Source organism: Magnolia sinica, chromosome 12 (genome assembly GCF_029962835.1).
Source record: "Magnolia sinica isolate HGM2019 chromosome 12, MsV1, whole genome shotgun sequence".
In the NCBI taxonomy this organism is placed as follows: Eukaryota; Viridiplantae; Streptophyta; class Magnoliopsida; order Magnoliales; family Magnoliaceae; genus Magnolia; species Magnolia sinica.
This window is the reverse complement of record NC_080584.1, coordinates 19,170,841-19,190,511: the sequence shown is the minus strand read 5'-3', so window position 1 is coordinate 19,190,511 and position 19,671 is coordinate 19,170,841.

The following is a 19,671-nucleotide window of genomic DNA, read 5'->3' as shown; positions in this document are numbered from 1 at the left end:
TTCTGGCCTGATTGTTTTATACCGACGAGTCTAGATTTCCTGGCAGGGCTACTTAGATGCGGTGGCTTTGGAGTTCGAGTCTTAGGCTCCTCCTTTAGCGACAGTGTCGTACCAGCGATGGGTGGCAGAGCAGTCGTTTTATTGTCAGGTCCCTGGTTGGCACTTGACGGATGAGACCGATGATCGAGATATAGCTGGCGATACTGCTTCATCCTCCTCAGGCGTTGATGATTCATTTAAGGCATTCGAGGAGCGGCCTTTTATTGACCTATCATTTCTGCTTGCGACGCCAGACCATCTTATATCTGAGCTTGCCATTCTTCGTCACTCCTGTGAGGATATGGCCCGTCGACTGGCGATGGGGCGGCAGTTTGATGAGAGCATGATTGCTTCTCATCGCTTGGAGAGGGACGAGGTCTTCTACCTGTGCATGGAGGCAGAGCGACTTAGACTGAGATTGTCGATGTACGAGAGATAGGATATAGGCTTACCTTAGGATCCCTGCCTTTGATGGCAGTTTGTTGTGTATATGCATACATGTTTTTATTTTGATTTTATAAAGAAAGAAAAATGATATACAAAAAGATTTTTGAAAGAAATGAAATTTTTGTTTGTGTCGAATTTATCAATGTTCACTTGTGTTTGGATTTGTGCTTTAAATGATTAGGATCAGAATGTTGGACTCAGCCCACGTTGTGGTCATTATCTAGGTTGTGTACTAGAGATCTTAATTCTCTAAAAGTGCATATTTAAGACCGTGCCCCTTGGATTTGGTTAGAGTTTGGCAAAGTATATATTGTTTCTTGCCATTTTTGCCTGAAGAGCCTTTTCAGGTTTTCACTACGACTGGCTTTCTCATCATTTTTGCCCACAACGTCCTTTCAGATTTTCACTACGTCCTGGGTCTTTGTTCTTGCCTGCCCCTTGGCAGCTGTTCTTTTTCCACCCTTGGCGCCCTTTTGGGTTTTCACCAAGTCTGCTACATGCTCGTTGTTTTTACTCAAGCCACCCTTTTGGGTTTTCAACTCACCCTTTTTGATTAGGCATGTCTTTCACTTCTTCTTCTTTTTTTTCAAGTGTGGGGAGAGATGGGGAAACTTCCTTCATAGCTGGCTGACTGGCTACCCTCTTGTCCTTGTCTTTCATTACGATCGCAAGCTGTTTTTTTGTCAGATTTTTTTTTGATGTTTGTCTTTTTTTCTTCTTTTTCCTTCCTTGTTTTCTCTTCTTTTTTTTTCTATTCTTTTTTTTTCTCTCTTTTCTTTTCTTTCTTTTTTTTTTTGCATTCTTTTTGGAGTTTTTCTTTTTGTGGGGGAAATAATGGGTGAACACTCTCTTCTTTTTTTGTTATTTGTCTCAGCTTAGCGATTATAACTACTGACAAAGTTAGGTGTCATTACCTGTGATAGATTTTCACATTGTCAGCGTTGATGGGCTCGGGAAGATCTTCTCCTCTCAGACTGGTGAGCCGGAAGGTGTGTAACGCCTTGAAAATTGACACCCGAGTACATAGACTCCGATCTCAAGTTCCCAGGTGTTAGCCAAATGAAAACGCACGTGTGTCCTTATTCAAATTCAAATTCATTTCACACAAAGATAATCAAAGTAGCGCAATTCAAATTAGCGAATCCAAAGTGAGGTAGAAATAACAATAGATTCAGAAATATAGTGCTAAGAGAAAAAAATACAATTTCAATTATGATGATCGTTCAAAATGGGATTATACAAGCCACAATATACATACCCAAGATTATTAAAGTGTAAAGCTTTCAGTTTACTCCTAATTCTCCAAAACGTGACGGCGTTGGTACAACCCGATATAAGCCTACCTGTTTGAGGATTCACTAATACCTACATCAATGATATGCCCGGTTGGTGTTATAAAACACTGTCCCAAGTGGGAGTGAGTAGCTAACTCAGTGGTTCCATTAGTTCTAAGTTACACATGCTATCAACACAATCAACGCAGGTAATGATAAAACAAGAAATCAAACATTTCCTAAATTTTCTTGTTAAATGTGCATATGAAGATATGAAATGATGCATGCCCTTTTCAAACATCACTCCCTCACACGCGACTCTAACCACCTGTTTCACAAATAACAACACTTCCTCATCACGTGACAACCACGTCCGTTCGCCACATTCTAAGCTAATGTAATGCAGTGAATGATCATATTAGCCGAGTAATTATTAAGTTTAATTCATCCAGCATATTGGCGAAGCTAGGATACCGACGTTATATCACGAGTCCTTATCCAGATCACGTGACTCGTTGCCGCACGTAGCGACTCCTTACCAGTGTCCCTTGATCCAAATTTATGTACCACTAGTTTATATCATAACTCAATAATTTCAAAGATACGATATGGTGCCTAAACGTATGAGGATCAATCCGGTATGAATCGTCACCCAATACCAGGTATGATCACTCAATTCTGAGGTACGGGCTTATCACATAAAACCAAAACACATAAAGGAGAAGGGCTCGTCACCCAATTCCATTCATGCCCGGGTCATTCGAACCGTACTCTAGCATGCAACCATCAGCTGGGTAATTTGACGGGGGTCATTCAAACAATGATATATCACCTCTGTTAGTGCCCATTGGTCACTATGGGGAGGCTCGTCACCCAAGCATTCACCGACGGCTCGGACACGATGTCCCATGCCCGACTCATGAGTCTTAGTTGCTCACTGGTCAGTACGAGGAGGCTCGTCATGCCAGTGTAGGCCGATAGCTCAGACACGGTGTCCCATACCACCATGCTCGACTCATGAGTCTTAATAGGATTGTATCGTACTAACAGTTATGAATGAACACATCCATTGGGAACGGGGTATCCAGATTCCATTTAGTCGTATTATACATTGTGAACATACATGATCAGTCGGCTAGTGGACTAATTTGATTGACTTGGGAGAACCATGACACAACCGGTAATGGGTGCAAGCATCCCGTGTAGTCCAACTACTGTCGGTCGTCCTCACATGGAGCAACTTCGAAGAGTTCAGACAAATACGACCAATGAGTCAAGAGGGTGTGTGACATCTCGAATTTTCACAGCCAGAGTATGTACTCGTGCCCGAGGAAACCGGGTGTTAATGATGTATAAATTGGATGCTTTAGAAAATCGCACTCTTTTTTTTTTACATCCAGATACATTCATGAAGGTAACATTCACAAGAATAAAATCAACTGTATTGATTGTATATCATCAGAGTAAAATGAATAATCAAATGTCTTCCTAATGGAAGCTTATTACAATCATTGAGTTCGCAGTGGAAGTATAAAACTAAATAATTTATCGTCATATTCCTTTAGTGTAACCTTCTATAGGAAAGTAGTTCTCTAAGTCTTCAATTTGTACATCACCTGCATCAACTGTACGGTTGGAAGAGGGTCAATGCCCTACTCATAGTGATGGTTATCCTTTTATATTAACATTAATTCAAGAGATTCATACAAGTAATGTAAAGGGTTCCGATATATCCTGTAGTCCACTAATACGAAGATATCAGAATGCGCAAACAACCTACATGAGATGCATGACTAGCAAAGTATGTCAGGCTCATCATACATAGTGATCATCACATTGTGGAATACCATTTATAGATAACCAGCTCGACTCGCACTCTCACTATACGGATATTCGCCGGCATGGCCAACACTACCGTGAATTTACGAGAACTCCTCAGAGTGCACAACATATGGACTGGGTGATTTACGTGACACGACTTGTTCATGGAGCGACTATTTGCGACATCCAATCTCGGGGTGATGTGACGCTGTTGCGACTTACACACATCGATTTGTGCACCACTACCCGAAGGCTCAAGGACTTACGTGCCCCAAGAGGGTCTCTACCCAAAGCGCATTACGTCCATGATATAATATTTGAATCACTAGTTGTGATACATTTTATACATCACTTACATTTATGAAAAGTATAAACTGAATCATAACGAATATAATTGAATCTAAATCATAAAGAATATCAACTGAAATATGGAAGTTCTGGAATAACAAGACACATGCCCAAGCTGTAAAGATAGACGGCACGAGGCCAAAATAATAAAAAGAAGAGTGACAATAGTCAACTCAACAAATGTAGCAATGGCCAACGTAATAACAAGAAGAGTGGCAAGGGCCAACTCAAATAAAGAGACAAGTGGCAGGGCTGACTCAATAAATTTGAAAAGGCAGGGCGAGGCTTGTATCCATGGCCTCACATAAATTTAGATAAATCCATTATCATTGACATGATGTCATAATCCCTGCAGGGCCAATAATTGTAATGATAATAACTGAATCAATTGATAGGATACTTTCTAGAAAAATATAAACATGAGAGGCAGGAGGATTCACATCAATAAAAGTATAGAAAGATAAGATAATTCACATCATTAAAGGAATGAAAAGATACGATAATTGGCATCTTTAAAAGCATGGAAAGGCAGGATAAATATAATAACTTAAATTAGTGTAAACTTAAAGGATGAAACCCTCGCCTTAGTTATCTATTTGCCTACTACCAAGGTTAGACGTTCAAAAGCACACTTTAGGATTAAATCTTGACCTAATTCACAAGGCCCAAACGATTAAGATTAAGGCTTGATTCATAACACTATTGGATTCAATTTAGTTTAGTACATTAAAGTTCTGGCTTTATATGTTTCAACTTAGAATATATATATATATATATATATATATATATATATATATATATATATATATATATATATATATATATATATATAAGTTATACAAGTGTTATTTCACCGAGTCGACTCAGTTCGTCTCTGTGGAATTCTCCACCTCTATTACTGGGAAAAGAGAAGAAAGGTCCAAAAGGAAGGGAAAAAGGAAGGTGATGGAAGAATTCGAACCTAAACTGAACTCGGGGCAGCACTACAGCAAGTCTCAGCCGAGTTCACTCGGTTTGACTCGACCACCAGGCGAACTCTCTCTCTCTCCTTCTATTTCCTTCTTCCTATCTCTTTCTTTTCTTTTCGTTTCTTTCTTTTCTCTTCTCTTTTCTTCCTCTTTTCTTTTCTTCCTTTCTTTCTTCTTTCTTTTCTTACTGCCACGTCCAGCAAACGGCTGGCCGCTGCTCTCCCTCTCACGTTTCTTCTCCTACGGACGATCTCTCTCCTGTTTCTTCTCTTCTTCTCAGGCCTCCTCTAGCCGCTGGACAGCACGCCCTTTTATAGGGTGGGGTGCTTGTTCCAGATTCTTCCGACTAGACCTTTCGCAGGTCGCTTCTTTACGCAACTCTGTTCTTGCGCCGTGAACAGACCTGCGTTTGATCCGCATTTGGCGTGGATGGCCTACCAAGCTGACCAATATGACTTCATGGGGACGGTCGAAACTCTCTTTCCCAATGTATGGACGGTCTGGATCATCGTCTTGATTCCAGATTCGTTCCTGCTTCTCATCGGTTCGTCCGAAATGATCGGACGCAAGTTCTTGTACGTTAGGAAGACTGCGGTGGTGTCTGTGGGGCCCGTACCCCCTGGCGTTTGAGAAATCCCTGCCTTCCATCATCTGCGTAATGGGGCTTTGGTCTGGGATCGCACACTTCGATCTTCATTTAGGGTGGCCCACCTGATGAACTGTGCAGAAATTGCTCCATCGTCCAGCAAGATGGAGGGTGATTCTTGCCGTGTTTCTGACCAAGATCACCAAAATCCTGGGCGGATTCATCCTACGCTGGAATGGACGGTCCGGATCTGCCGTTTGATCAGCGTGGGTGACCCATCAGAACCGTCCGTGGTTCCCTCGTCCGGATTCTCGCAGCGGACGCCCTCTGGAGCGAGGACTCTCTCTCTCTCTCTTCACGAGAACACGGTCTAACGTGCTTTGACCCGTTCTCCTATTTGCTGTACAGTGCGGGTGCGTGTGTGTTGTGCACACGCACCCTGCATGTGGGGTCCACGGTGGTGTTCCGAAGGAATCCATGCCGTCTAATCGTTCTTCCATCTACTTTCAAGGGCTGAGCCTAAGTGTGAGTTGCATCCAAGGATAGGGTGGCTCTTGTTTTGATTGAACATCTGTTTTAACACCAAACCAGCTGATTTGACGGCTGATCTTCGTTATGTAAAGTTCATTCATGATGTTTAGGCCTGATATCGAGTTTCATGCTAAGGGCTTGTTTGGATTCGTGTATTGTATTGTATTGTATTGTATTGTATTTGAGTACTTTTCATGTATACACTGGACAGTTGTCAGAATACATCCTTATCACCATGCCATTATTCAATGTTTGGATAGGAGGTATTGTGCGGGCAAGTATACAATATCTTGTATAGATAAATGTTTGGATACGAGGGCATATTGTCAACTACAGCTTATCCATAACATATTGTCAACTAAAGCATGCAACAACCCTGACCATCCACACGCACGTGCCACCATAGAACACGTATGCTAGATCAGAATCAGATCTTTCCATCACATGGTCTACACTACACGATTTAGATTTTCTGGCCATTTCACACCTCAGGCGTGCCATATCTGATATCACACACAGCAAATGGACGGCTGGAATATGTTGTAACCGTCCATTTACTGTCCAATGTGACCTATCTAAGGAATAAAGCAGCCTGCCGATGAAAAGCTCTGATCATAAACACGCATTCCATATTAGCACGTGTTCCTTCGCGTATAAGGTATGTGGGCCACATCCCCAGCCGTGTGGCATTAGCAAACCTATGTGAAGTTAGTAGAATATCGTCCAGGTTTCTAGTTCGTACGAGTGGATCCATCATCCAGTGATCCAAACCGTTCAAAGGATAAAATCCTCGAGAAGGTAAACCCTCACAATGTCGGTCCTACATGGATGGCTAAAAATAATCCACTGTATAGATTTAACCGATAGAAGGCCTATGCCCATCATGAAAATCTAGAATTGCCCAATCTAAGAGAAATTAGTGTACACGTAATCCTTGTTGAGGCCAATTAGATCGGCGGTTTGGATCATTGAAAAATGGGCCCCTAGTCGTATAAACTGGAAGATAGGTGCATCTGACTTACCTAAAAGTGAGTGGTGGCGCTGGAAATATTCAACAAGCTCCCATTCCTTCTAAACCTCGTGATCTTCACCTTTGGATTCTCATATCTCTCACCAAAAGAAGAAGATGACGATGGAGATGAGGACAGCACAACAGAACCATCTACATCACCGTTCATCATCCCTGGCCCACCCTTCACCTTCCCCACCCTCTTCCCCCAAAAGTATGCAATGTAAGGGCATGTTTGAAAGTCGTCCGCGTTTACAAATCAATGAAGACATTGTACAAATGGGAGCGGACAGCATTGACAGTACAATATCGCCAGTCAGAAATATTGGCTCTGCGATGTATTTGCGCACTTCTATACCAAGGTCAGCTACTCTTAACCAAACATTGCTAATGTCACATCAGACCTGTTAATACAATGCAATACACCCTTAACCGCGAATCCAAACAGGCCCTAAGAAGATTGTGGGAATCATGTGATCTTGAATTCAGGGTTTAGTTTAGTGGCATTTTCATAATTATTACGAATATAAGAGTTTTGTGAAATCTAATAACTTCACATGGTTCTAGGCACGTTTCTAAGAAATTCTTACAAAAGAATGTATATTTAAATCATTACGGATAGGGAGTTATTCGTCGTGTCATTCAGGAAAAAGTACTTACATCACACCACGTAATGGGTGATCTTGCCTTGAAATCAACGGCCAGATTTGTGTCAAGGCAAGGATGTAAGGCTAGGATAGTTGGATTGGTATCGTACACATGTACATATAAGTTAATTTCTAGGTAACGCTCGAGAACTTTCAATACTTGGGTATTGAAATGTTCGGGACGTTACACTGACCCAATATCTTAGCAATCTTAAGTGTTTCTAAGGACTAAACTTTATATCAACAGTTATAACATAAATTTTACTACGCAACCACTTAGGCATTTCATCGAACACATGAGTATCCATAGGGTATTACATTCAATAAAGCATTAAATAAAACATGTTGGTATGTATAAAGTAATACAATCACTTAGGCAATAAATCAAGCATGTGAACATTGACAAATTAACACGTTCTACCACTTAGACATTTCATCGAACACATGAGTATCCATAGGGTATTACATTCACTAAAGCATTAAATCAAATATGCTAGCATGCATAAAGTAATACAATCACTTAGGCAATAAATCAAGCATGTGAACATCGACAAATCAACACGTTCTACCACTTAGACATTTCATCAAGCACATGAGCATTTATATCCTACCAATAACATAATACAATCAAATGTGAAAATGAACATGCTAGCTATTACAACCCATTCAACATGAGACATCATTAACCAAGACCCTCAAGGGTCAATAAATGAAAACCAAGAAATAATGGTTCGCACCTTAAGAAGGAATATCCAATTTTTGAGCTTCTAGGGTTAGGGATTTGGGGGAAATCATAAATTCATATATAAACACCAAGAACCATATGAGATTTATGTAATTCATTTTAAAAAAAACTTAGGTTAGGAAGTAAAATTTGTTTTTTACCTCCCAATCGCAAGTAGGGTGGATTCGATGGAGGAAAATGCTCGAAGTTAGGGCCTTGGTTGGAGGAGACCGATGAAAGGAAGCACCAAAACTTTCAACTCCCACTCCCACTCTTCTTCTTCTTCTTCTTTCTCTTTTTCTTTCCCTATTTCTTTCCTTTAGAAAATGTAAATTCGTATGGAGAGATGGGGTGCCCAAATGAAGCCCTTATATAGTGCCAGATTTAGTGTAAATGGCCCCAAGAGCTGGGTTTTTACTATACTAGCCTTATGGGAGGGTTTTTCTAACCTCTAGGGCTCATTATGGGATGTATATGCTGATATACACTATAGAATATTTAGTCCTAATGATGATCTGCGTATGGATATGATCGGTCCGCCATTTGGATGCGCCGATCGATAGATATGATTAGAAATCTATTCGACGGTCACTGATAGTCGATTGGGGCCGTGGTTATATGGATATAGAAAGAAAAATATCCTTAGCTCATACCTTGAGTTTGGTTGTGATCTAACGGTCAGAAAGTCACAACCTGGCGAAAGAGCGGAAAGTCTATTTCACTTAAGTTTCAGATTTCAGCCTAGGGGATTCGCGCGTTGCAAGCACTTAACTTCCAGCTCAAGTTGAGCCATTCTAGGAACTTTCTTGGTTTTCCACCCGCGATGGGCATAAAGCCCAATGAGACGGACATTATTCTATAGTTTTAGAACTAATGGCCCACTAACGAGCGGTCTAAATCTTGTTCGAAAAATCGGGGCATTTTTTAAATGAATTAGGTATCGAGATTTCTCGTGAGAAATGATTAGGATTTAGATTAACTATGTTCATAGTGTGGCCTATTTATAATTAGTGAAAGTGGAGATTTGGTCATGATTACTCTAAACCGTTGGTTTTAAGCTAAAAGAGTAATGGGGTTGATTTGGCCTATTATATAAGATCTGGGCCTTATCTGACTCGGCTTCGGGTAGATCTGAGAGTGAAGGAGGGTTTATGGAGAGTAAAAATTAGTTAAAAATTAGTAAAAGGGGGTTTAAAGGGATGTAGGGTCGTGTAGAGGGGACCCGCACACGTGGAAGGGACCCACATGGTCTGGCCGGCGGCGGCCCGCCGCCGTCATGGCAGTGCCACCGCACTCCTCTGGAGCCTTCTGCCATTCGGCAGTGGCCATTCCCCTAGGATTTGTGTTTTCCCTCTGTGGGACCCCCTAGGTCTCCCTAAATGTGTTTATTTCATCTCTAAGTTGAGTATGGTGCATGTACTGCTGTCCAGGGGCTGTTTTTAATCGGTGGTAGGTTGGTTAGATTTGGGCCCTATGTGAACAAATCACGAGGCTAAACTCGATATTTAGTGATCGGGCAAGTTCATCGGCTTTCTACGGTTGATTTATTGAATTTGTGCAGTTCTTTACTAGTACCACCCGTGTATAAACTAACATTGAGTATTAATGGTTAATAAGTGAAAATATAAGTTAATTATATAAAAAATTCATGGATTTTTGGAAATCCAAAACAGCGAAAATCTAAGACGTTACAATCTACCCCCCTTAAAAACAATTTCGTCATCGAAATTGTCTAAGGGTAATAAGTAAAGATATTATCATTTCATTTGCTTAAGTTTTGTTGGTTGCGAGTTTATATATATTTTAGGGTATATAATAACTACACTAGCCTAGCTCATTGTGATATACCCCCTTTAAAATTTTTCACCTTTGAGGTTTGAAAACAAATGTCAAAATCATCATTATCATACTAAGGATTTGATGATAAAGTTTACCTGTGGGTGGTATATTTTACAATTGGGCTAATACGGAAAGACAGTTGTGGTAGGCTTTGATCCCATACGTCGATCCTCTACCTGACCAGGGCAGAAAGATCGTTATATCCCTTCCTAGTCCAGGTGGATCATGGTCTTCTGCTCGGTCAAAGTAGTGAGTTCATTGGTAGTCACCCAGGATCGAGAATTAGGTTAAGCTACAAATATTTAGTAAATGTATGGTTCCATACTACAATAATCCAATTATTCTTAACATTTAGAAGATATCAAAATTTCTTAAAAAGTTCAAGTTTCACATTTATAATATTTTAGTGGGTGGTGAGTCTCTCATGGTGCCTATGATCAAATGACTATCCTATAAAGGTTTTCAGGAACTTAAGGTTCCTCTCGACATTACCATTTTGATCCTATGGTCAGTGAGTTATGAGCAAATCACACTTTGGTTTTATAAATTTTAACAAGGAATGAAGAATCGAAAGTTTTAAGGTATTCTGGAGGTTTTGGGTGATGGTGACGCAAGGAATGCGTAGAAAAGGAAAAATGAAGAACATTATCTCCTCAAAGTGGTATGAATTTTAAATCCATAATAGAATAAGAACCCAAAATATTTTAATAAAGTCCGCTTTGAATACGAACTCACAAAGTCTTAAGCAATGAAACGAGACCCTACTTAAGAAGTCTAATTCGTCTAAGTTATAAATTATTTGAAATAGTAAAATATACTAAAAATAAGAATTTAATTTAATTACACAGGATGATTCCTATGATCTTTGAAAGCAATTCCTAATTAGACTTCGAATCCTAAAACTCTATGATAAAAGAGATACATCTGGTCCATCGGCAACTTTTAGTTGTAGAAACTTTTGGTTTCAATACATCTTTTGTTCATAATGTATTTATCACTTTTAATTACTAGATAATTTTTATAATTTTATGGTAATTCATCATTAAGTTGACCCTTTTCTACAAAATTTCAATATATTTCAAGTTCCATAAAAATTATAAAAATATTTAGAAGCATAAGTTTTTCGAAACTGACGATTTTCTGTAAAATACTAAAACGTATCTAATTCTTGTAACGTTTCTTATACTTTTAGTAATTAAATTATTTTTAAAATTTTTATAATAATTTATCATTAAGTTTAAAGTCATCTTACAAAATTTCATCTTATTTGGAGTTGTAGATAAATTATTAAAATTCTAGAAGTAACCACTGCCTGATGATTTTTTTTGAACAGTTATCAAATCACCCTAAATTTAACTATATTAATATTTTTATTTTATTTTTTATTTATTTTTATATGAAAATATACTTATTAAGCTTCAATTTGGCTTTCGAATCACCTCAATCGGAGTTATATTGAGGGAGATATGACTTTTTGAAGATGGTCTAAAAAGGTAAAAAAAATCATAGAATATCCAGCGGACTAGGGTAGCTGGCGGCGCGCTGCCGACTGGGCGGTGGTGTCGAAGGTAGTGCGCCGCCGATTTGGCAATGCCGCCACAATCCTCTGGTGGTTCTCCCACTTGATATTTGAAACAAGTGTATCTCTCAATCCATAATGAGTTACTCGACATGCCATATATGAATTAGGGGTAAGAGAAGCTGATCTATCCAAATAACCTAGTTATTTTATGAAATTCCATTTGCTTAATGGTCAAATTTCTATTTTATTTATATTTTTACTATTTATAGTAAATTTTATTTTAATTATAGCTCTTTATCCTTTGAGCTTTAGGATTTGTGCCTAATATGAAAGTATTTAGAAAGATTTGAAGAATAGAATGGTTAAGCCAGATAGGACACTATAAATAACAAATTTACTATTTGTATTAAGTTATGAATTCTAGGGAGTTTGAGTTGAAGTTTGATTTTGAAACTTCTTACAAGGTTTGGTATGACTATTTAAAGGGTTGTAAATTCATTTTTATTATCTACTAATGAGATTTCAAATTTTCAAGAATTTATTTCTATTTTCTTATTTTTCCTTGTGAATTCGAGCTATCTCTGTGAGGGGTTCAGAGAAGCTCCGTGGATTCAAAGTAGTTGTCTCCTTGAGGAAGACAGTGATCGACCTTATTACCCCATTCCTTTTCTTTATTTCTTAGGCCTTCCATTTTCTTAAGGCTCATTTAGGAGGGTGGATTTGGAACCCTCTAGACTTGGAACCTCATGGGTTTGAAATACTCCTATTGTGTATGAAACCATTGATTTGGAATCAACTTTAATCCAAAAGTAGTTATACATTGTATATTTAAAAGGGTTTGAATTTAATTACTAAATCAACTGTAATATTTCTAATTAGTGAATGTATGTAATGTTTGACCTAATAGATGTACTAAGCCTACTGAAATATGTACTTTGCTCGAAAATGCTGAAATTCCAAGTATCGGATGGGCCACAAGCATAAGATCATGTCCGAGTGACAAACAAACAACTTTTAACTGTTGATTTACATGGACAATGTATGGATGTCACTAATCATTATATTAAAGTAATTATAGTGATGCAATTGATAATCCACTTGTTTTAGGATATCATTAGTGGGCCATGTACCCAATGGTTTAATAGTCTAGTACACACATATTACACATGCAACTCTTGAGGATTTCAAACCTTCTCTTTGAAGAGATTTGAAATTCCCAATTACTTTAGGGCGTGTTTGATTTGTAGAACTGAATGGTATTGAATTGTATTAGATGGGATGAACATCATTATCGCATAATGATTGTACGTCTAGAAATACCGTGGTATAGTAGCCATCTAATCCCATGCTTGGGATATAAAAAATTGCTATAGGAAAACACCAAACTAAGCCAAATCATGTTTGGTGGACCATGGAATTGTAAACAACAGAGCAAATTCACAATAGATGTCATTCACTTATACATATGTATAACGAGAATGTCACGTATAAACGGGTTATATGGATGGACGGCATGGATAAACACATGCATCAATGTGGGGCCCACATGTGTAATGAATTTTAAAATCAAGAAAATCCTGATCTGGGACCAAATGCAATTCCATGAGACTAAATGCAATTCCATCCCACCTAATTCCATCTAACACCCTGCACCAAGCGCCCCTTTATGGTGTCAAACAACCAGGGGAATTGAAATCTCCTCAAATCCCTCCAAATCCATGGTGTCAAACAACTCTTAACTATTACTTCGAGAAACAGAGCTCCACTATCCATATTCTATAAAACTTTAAAATTGTACTTGTTAATGGAGTTTCTAGTAAGCCCGAATCACTCATCCTACCAAGTCCTTGAACCCTTATGCTAAATCTTACTCCCTACAGGGTTTACTGTATTTATTCATTCCAAGTCGAAATCATACATACATAAACACTTCGTACGCGAACAAATTAACCAGGCCAATCCTAAGTTTCTAATTTCTAAGTTAAAGTTTGAAAGTATTACAAAATCGAAAATTTGATCCTATAGTTCATCATTTCTAAGTTTAAATTCAAAACCATCAACACAATAAGGAGTTAAATCCTAGACTCCAATTTCTGAGTTTCAAGTTTCAAATCATAGCAAACAGGGGAGTTTGGTCCTAGGGTTCGTAATATCTAATTTATTGGATTTTCTACACTAACGGATAATCCTAAAATCAGGAAGATCCCCTATAGGACCAACTTCTGATTCTAAGTGTCTCAACCCAACTTATCGTGGTTTGTATAGTCCGCATTCCCAAGGTCTAGGTTCTCTCAATACTTCGCGCGCTCTAATACCAACTTGTAACGCCCTAAAAATCGGCACCCGAGTACATAGACTCCGATCCCGAGTTCTCAGGAGTTAATTAAATAAAAACGCACGTGTATACTTATTTAGATTCAAATTCATTTTGCACACAGATAATCAAAGTAGCGTAATTCGAATTAGCGGATCCAAAGCGAGGTAGAAATAACAATAGATTCAAAAATATAGGGTTAAGAGAAAAAAATACAATTTCAATTGTGATGATCGCCCAAATGAGATTATACAAGCCACAATATACATACCCAAGATTATTAAAGTGTAAAGCTTTCAGTTTACTCTCAATTCTCCAAAATGTGATAGTGTTGGCACAACCCGATATAAGCCTACATGTTTAAGGATTCACTAGTACCTGTATCAATGATATGCCTGGTTGGTGTTTTAAAACACTGTCCCAAGTAAGAGTGAGTAGCTAACTCAGTGGTTCCACTAGTTCTAAGTTACACATGCTATCGACACAATTAGCGCAGGTAATGATAAAACAAGAAATCAAACATTTTTTAAATTCTCTTTTAAATGTACATATAAAGATATAACAAGATGCATGCCCTTTCCAAACAACACTCCCTCACACACGACTCCGACCACTTGTTTCGTAAATGACAACACTTCCTCATCATGTGACAACAACGCTCGTTCACCATATTCTAAGCTAATGTAATGCGGTGAATAATCATATTAGCCGAGTAATTATTAAGTTCAATTCATCCAGCAAATTGGTGAAACTAGGATACCGACGTTATATCTCGAGTCCTTATCCGGATTATGTGGCTCGTTGCCGCACGTAGCGACTCCTTATAAATGTCCCTTGATCCAAATTTAAGTACCACTCATTTATATCACAAATCAATAATTTTAAAAATACGATATTGTGCTTAAACATATGAGGATCAACCCGGTATGAATCATCACCCATTACTGGGTATGATCACTTAGTTCTGAGGTGCGAGCTTGTCACATAAAATCAAAATACATAAAGGAGAAGGGCTCATCACTCAATTCTATTCAAACCCAGGTCGTTCGAACAGTACTCTGGCACGCAACCATCGGCCAGGTAATTTGACGGGGGCTGTTCGAACAATGATATATCACCTCCATTAGTGTTCAATAGTCACTATGGGGCGGCTCGTCACCCAAGCATAGGCCGACAGCTCGAACAAGGTGTCCCATACTACCATGCCTGGTTCATGAGTCTTAGTTGCTCACTGGTTACTACGGGGAGGCTTGTCACACCAATGTAAGCCGACAGCTGAGACACGGTGTCCCATACCACCATACTTGGCTCATGAGTCTTAGTAGGATTGTATCGCACTAACGGTTATGAATGGACACATCCATTGGGAACGACGTATCTTAGATTCCATTTAGTCATGTCATACATTATGAACATATATGATCAGTCGGCTAGTGGAATAATTTGATTGACCTAGGAGAACTACGACACAACCAGCATTGGGTGCAAGCAGCCCGTGTAATCCAACTACTGTCGGTCATCCGTGTTCAACCCGGGTCGATCGAACAAGCCTAGGGTGGCCGCCTTAACTTGGGTCACCCTTTGATTTGGGTGATTTATTGACCCAACATCTTAGCAATCTTAAGTATTTCTAAAGATTAAACTTTATATCAACAATTATAACATAAATTTCACTACGCAATCACTTAGGCATTTCATCGAACACATAAGTATCCATAAGGTATTACATTCACTAAAATATTAAATCAAACATGTTGGCATCCATAAAGTAATACAATCACTTAGGCACAAAATCAAGCATGCGAACATTGACAAATCAACACGTTCTACCACTTAGACATTTCATCGAACACATGAGCATCCATATCCAACCAATAACATATAATATAAGTAAATGTAAAAATGAACATGCTATATATTATAACCCATTCAACATGAGACATCATTAACTAAGACCCTCAAAGGTCGATAAATGGCAATCTAGAAATAATGGTCCGCACCTTAAGAAGGAATATCCGATTTTTGAGCTCCTACAGTTAGGGATTTGGGAAAAATCACAAATTCCTATATAAATACCGAGAACTATATGAGATTTATGTAATTCATTTTAAAAAAAAAAAACCTAGGTTAAGAAGTAAGATTTGTTTCTTACCTCCCAATCGCGAGTAGGGTGATTCGGTGGAGGAAAATGGTCGAGGCTAGAGCCTTGGTTGGAGGAGATCGATGAAAGGAAGCACCAAAACCTTCAACTCCTACTCCCACTCTTCTTCTTCTTCTTCTTTCTCTTTCTCTTTCTCTCTTTCTTTCCTTTAGAAAATGCAAACTCGTATGGAGAGATGGGGTGCCCAAATGAAGCCCTTATATAGTACCAAATTTGGTGTAACTGGCCCCAAGAGATGGGTTTTTACTATACTAGCCTTATGGGGGAGTTTTTCTAACCTTTAGCACCCTTTATGGAGTATACATGCCAATATACACCGTAAAATATTTAGTCCTAATGATGATCTACGTATGGATATGATCGGCCCGCCATTTGGATGCGCCAATCAATAGATATGATTAGAAATCTGTTCAATGGTCACCGATAGTCGATCAGGGCCACAGTTATATGGATATAGAAAGGGAAATACCCTTAACTCATACCTCGAGTTTGGTTGCGATCTAACGGTCGGAAAGATACAACTTCGCGAAAGAGCGGAAAGTCTATTTCACTTAAGTTTCAGATTTCAGCTTAGGGGATTCGCGCGTTGCAAGCACTTAGCTTTCAGCCCAAGTTGAGCTGTTCTAAGCACTTTCTTTGTTCGCCACCCACGATGGGCGTAAAGCCCAGTGAGACGGACATTATTATATAGTTTCGAAACTAGGGGCACACTAATAAGTGGTTTAAAGCTTGTTCAAAAAATCAGAGCATTTTTTAAATGAATTAGGTATCAAGATTTCTCGTGAGCAATGATTAGGGTTTGGATTAACTATGTTCATAGAGTGGCCTATTTATAATTTATGAAAGTGGAGATTTGGTCATGATTACTCTAAACCATCAGTTTTAAGCTAAAAGAGTAACGGGGTTGATTTGGTCTATTAGTCAAGATCTGGGCCTTATCTGACTTGGCTTCGGGTAGATCTGAGAGTGAAGGAGGGTTTATGGGGAGTGAAAATGAGTTAAAAATGGGTAAAATGTGTTAAAATGGGTGTAGGGTCGTGTAGAGGGGACCCCCAGACGTGGGAGGGACCCACATGGTCAGGCCGCTGGTGGCGTGCCACCGTCATGTCGGTGCCACCGTGCTCCTCTAGACCTTTCGGCGGTGGCCACTCCCCTGGGTTTTTATTTTTGCTCCATGGGACCCCTAAGTCCCCTTAAATGTATCTGTTTCATCTCTAAGTTGAGTATAGTGCATGTAATGCGGTCCAGGGGTTATTTTTAATCAGTGGTAGTTCGGTTAGATTTGGGCCCTATATGAACAAATCATAAGGCTAAACTCGATACTTCATATTCGGGCGGGTTCATCGGCTTTCTACGATTGATTTATTGAATTTGTGCAGTTCTTTACTGGTATCACCCGTGTATAAACTAACATTGACAAAGTTAGCTGTGGCTACCCGTGATAGATTTTCACGTTGTCGGCGTTGATGGGTTTGAGAAGATCTTCTCCTCTTAAACTGGTGAGCCGGAGAGCATCTACTGGGAGTACCTCCCGAATGATTAGTAGTCCATCCCACGATGGTTTGAACTTTCCTCTGGGATCTGGCAAGTACAGTGGTAGGATGCGCTTCATAACCATGTCACCGATTGTGAAGCTCCTTTTTCGGACCCTCTTGTTGTAAGCCCATGAGATCCTTCTTTGGTAGCATTGCGAGTGGCTTAGCGTACGCATGTGCTTTTCGTTTGCCAGATGCAGTTGATTGTATCTTGCTTGTTGTCACTCACCTTCCTCGACTTCGCTTTCCAACAGTACTCAAAGTGATGGGATCTCGATCTCGAGCTCGTATGGAGTTACGCCTATAGCAGACCATACAGACTTTTAATAAGCCCAGAGTGCGTAAGGAAGCATTTCTGACCAATCACGATACGTTTTGACCATTTTCTCCAGTATACGGATGATAGTCTTATTTACAACTTCGACCCCACCATTCATTTGAGGATGATAGGGGCTTGACGGATGACGCTTGATCTTAAATTTGTCGAGGAAATCGCCCATCCTTTTATTGACGAATGGGGTTCCATTGTCTGTAATGATGGCCTGAGGAATTCCATACCGACTGATGATATTGCTCTTCATGAACTTTATCACGTGAGATGCTGCAATGGTAGTGTAGGATGCTGCCTCTATCCATTTGGTGAGTTGTCTACTACCACCAGGATGTATTCATGTCTGTTTAAAGCTTTGGGATTGACTTTGCTGATGATGTCAAGTCCCCATATAGAGAATGGTTATGGTGTTGTCAGATTATATAGCTCAGAAGCAGGAGCATGGATCTGGTTTGCATGCTCCTGGCACTTGAAGCATTTCCTGACATGTTTGCAGTAATCTGTCTCCATCGTTAGCCAATAGTAGCCAAGCCGTAGGATTTTTTTGCCATCATATGTCCATTTATATGTGGGCCGCATAGTCCTTCATGGATTTCTTACATGATCTGAGTAGCTTCTGTTTCATCCACGCAACAAAGAAGGACTTGATTGAAGGCTTACTTGTAGAGGATGCCCCTAGTGATCGTGAACTGGGCCGCTAGCCGTTGGATAGTGCGATGTCGGTTAATGTCGCTCCTTCTAGATATTTTTGATGCTCGAGATATTCTTTGATGTCAGTATATCACGACTAATCATTCGAGGAGGTTTTGGCTTCGTTGATTTGCAGGCAAAATGCAGGTTGCTCCTGGAGTTTGACGGTGAGTTCCCATTCAGCAATTCCCCTCGAGATCTGTAACATGGAAGCAAGGGTAGCTAGAGCGTCCGCAAACTGATTCTTGGCTTGAGGCATATAAGAGAATGTGATCTCTTCAAATTTCTCGATCAAAATCTCCAGATAGATGTGATATGGGATCAGCTTTTCATCCTTGGTCTTTCAGTTGCCATTTGTCGGATTGATGATGAGCTGTAAGTGTCCGAAAACCCGCAACTTCTTCATATTGAGGATGATGGCTTCTCTTAGACCGGCGATGCATGCATCATATTCAGCCACATTGTTGGTGCATTGAAATGTCAATCGCTGGAGATGGGAATTGGGACATCGTCGGGGGAGTAGAGTATTGCTTCTACCCCACTTCCTTTCGAGTTTGCAGCTCCGTCGAAGAAGAGTCCACTCTCCTGCCTTTCTTTCTTCTTCTTCTTTGATCAAGAGGATGTCCTCATCGAGAAAGGTCTTCAGTGGTTAGTAATCAGGCAGAGAGTGTGTTGTTAAGTAGTCGGCCAGTGCTTGCCCCTTGATCGCTTTTTGAGTGACATAGGTGATGTTGAACTCGGAAAGCAGTAGTTGCTATTTTGCGATTCTTCCCATTAGTGCCAGTTTCTCGAACAAGTACTTTAACAAGTGTATGCGAGCGAGCAGAAGGATTGGATGAGCGAGAGTGATCATGTATTGTCGTAGCCATTGTGTCGTCCAGACTA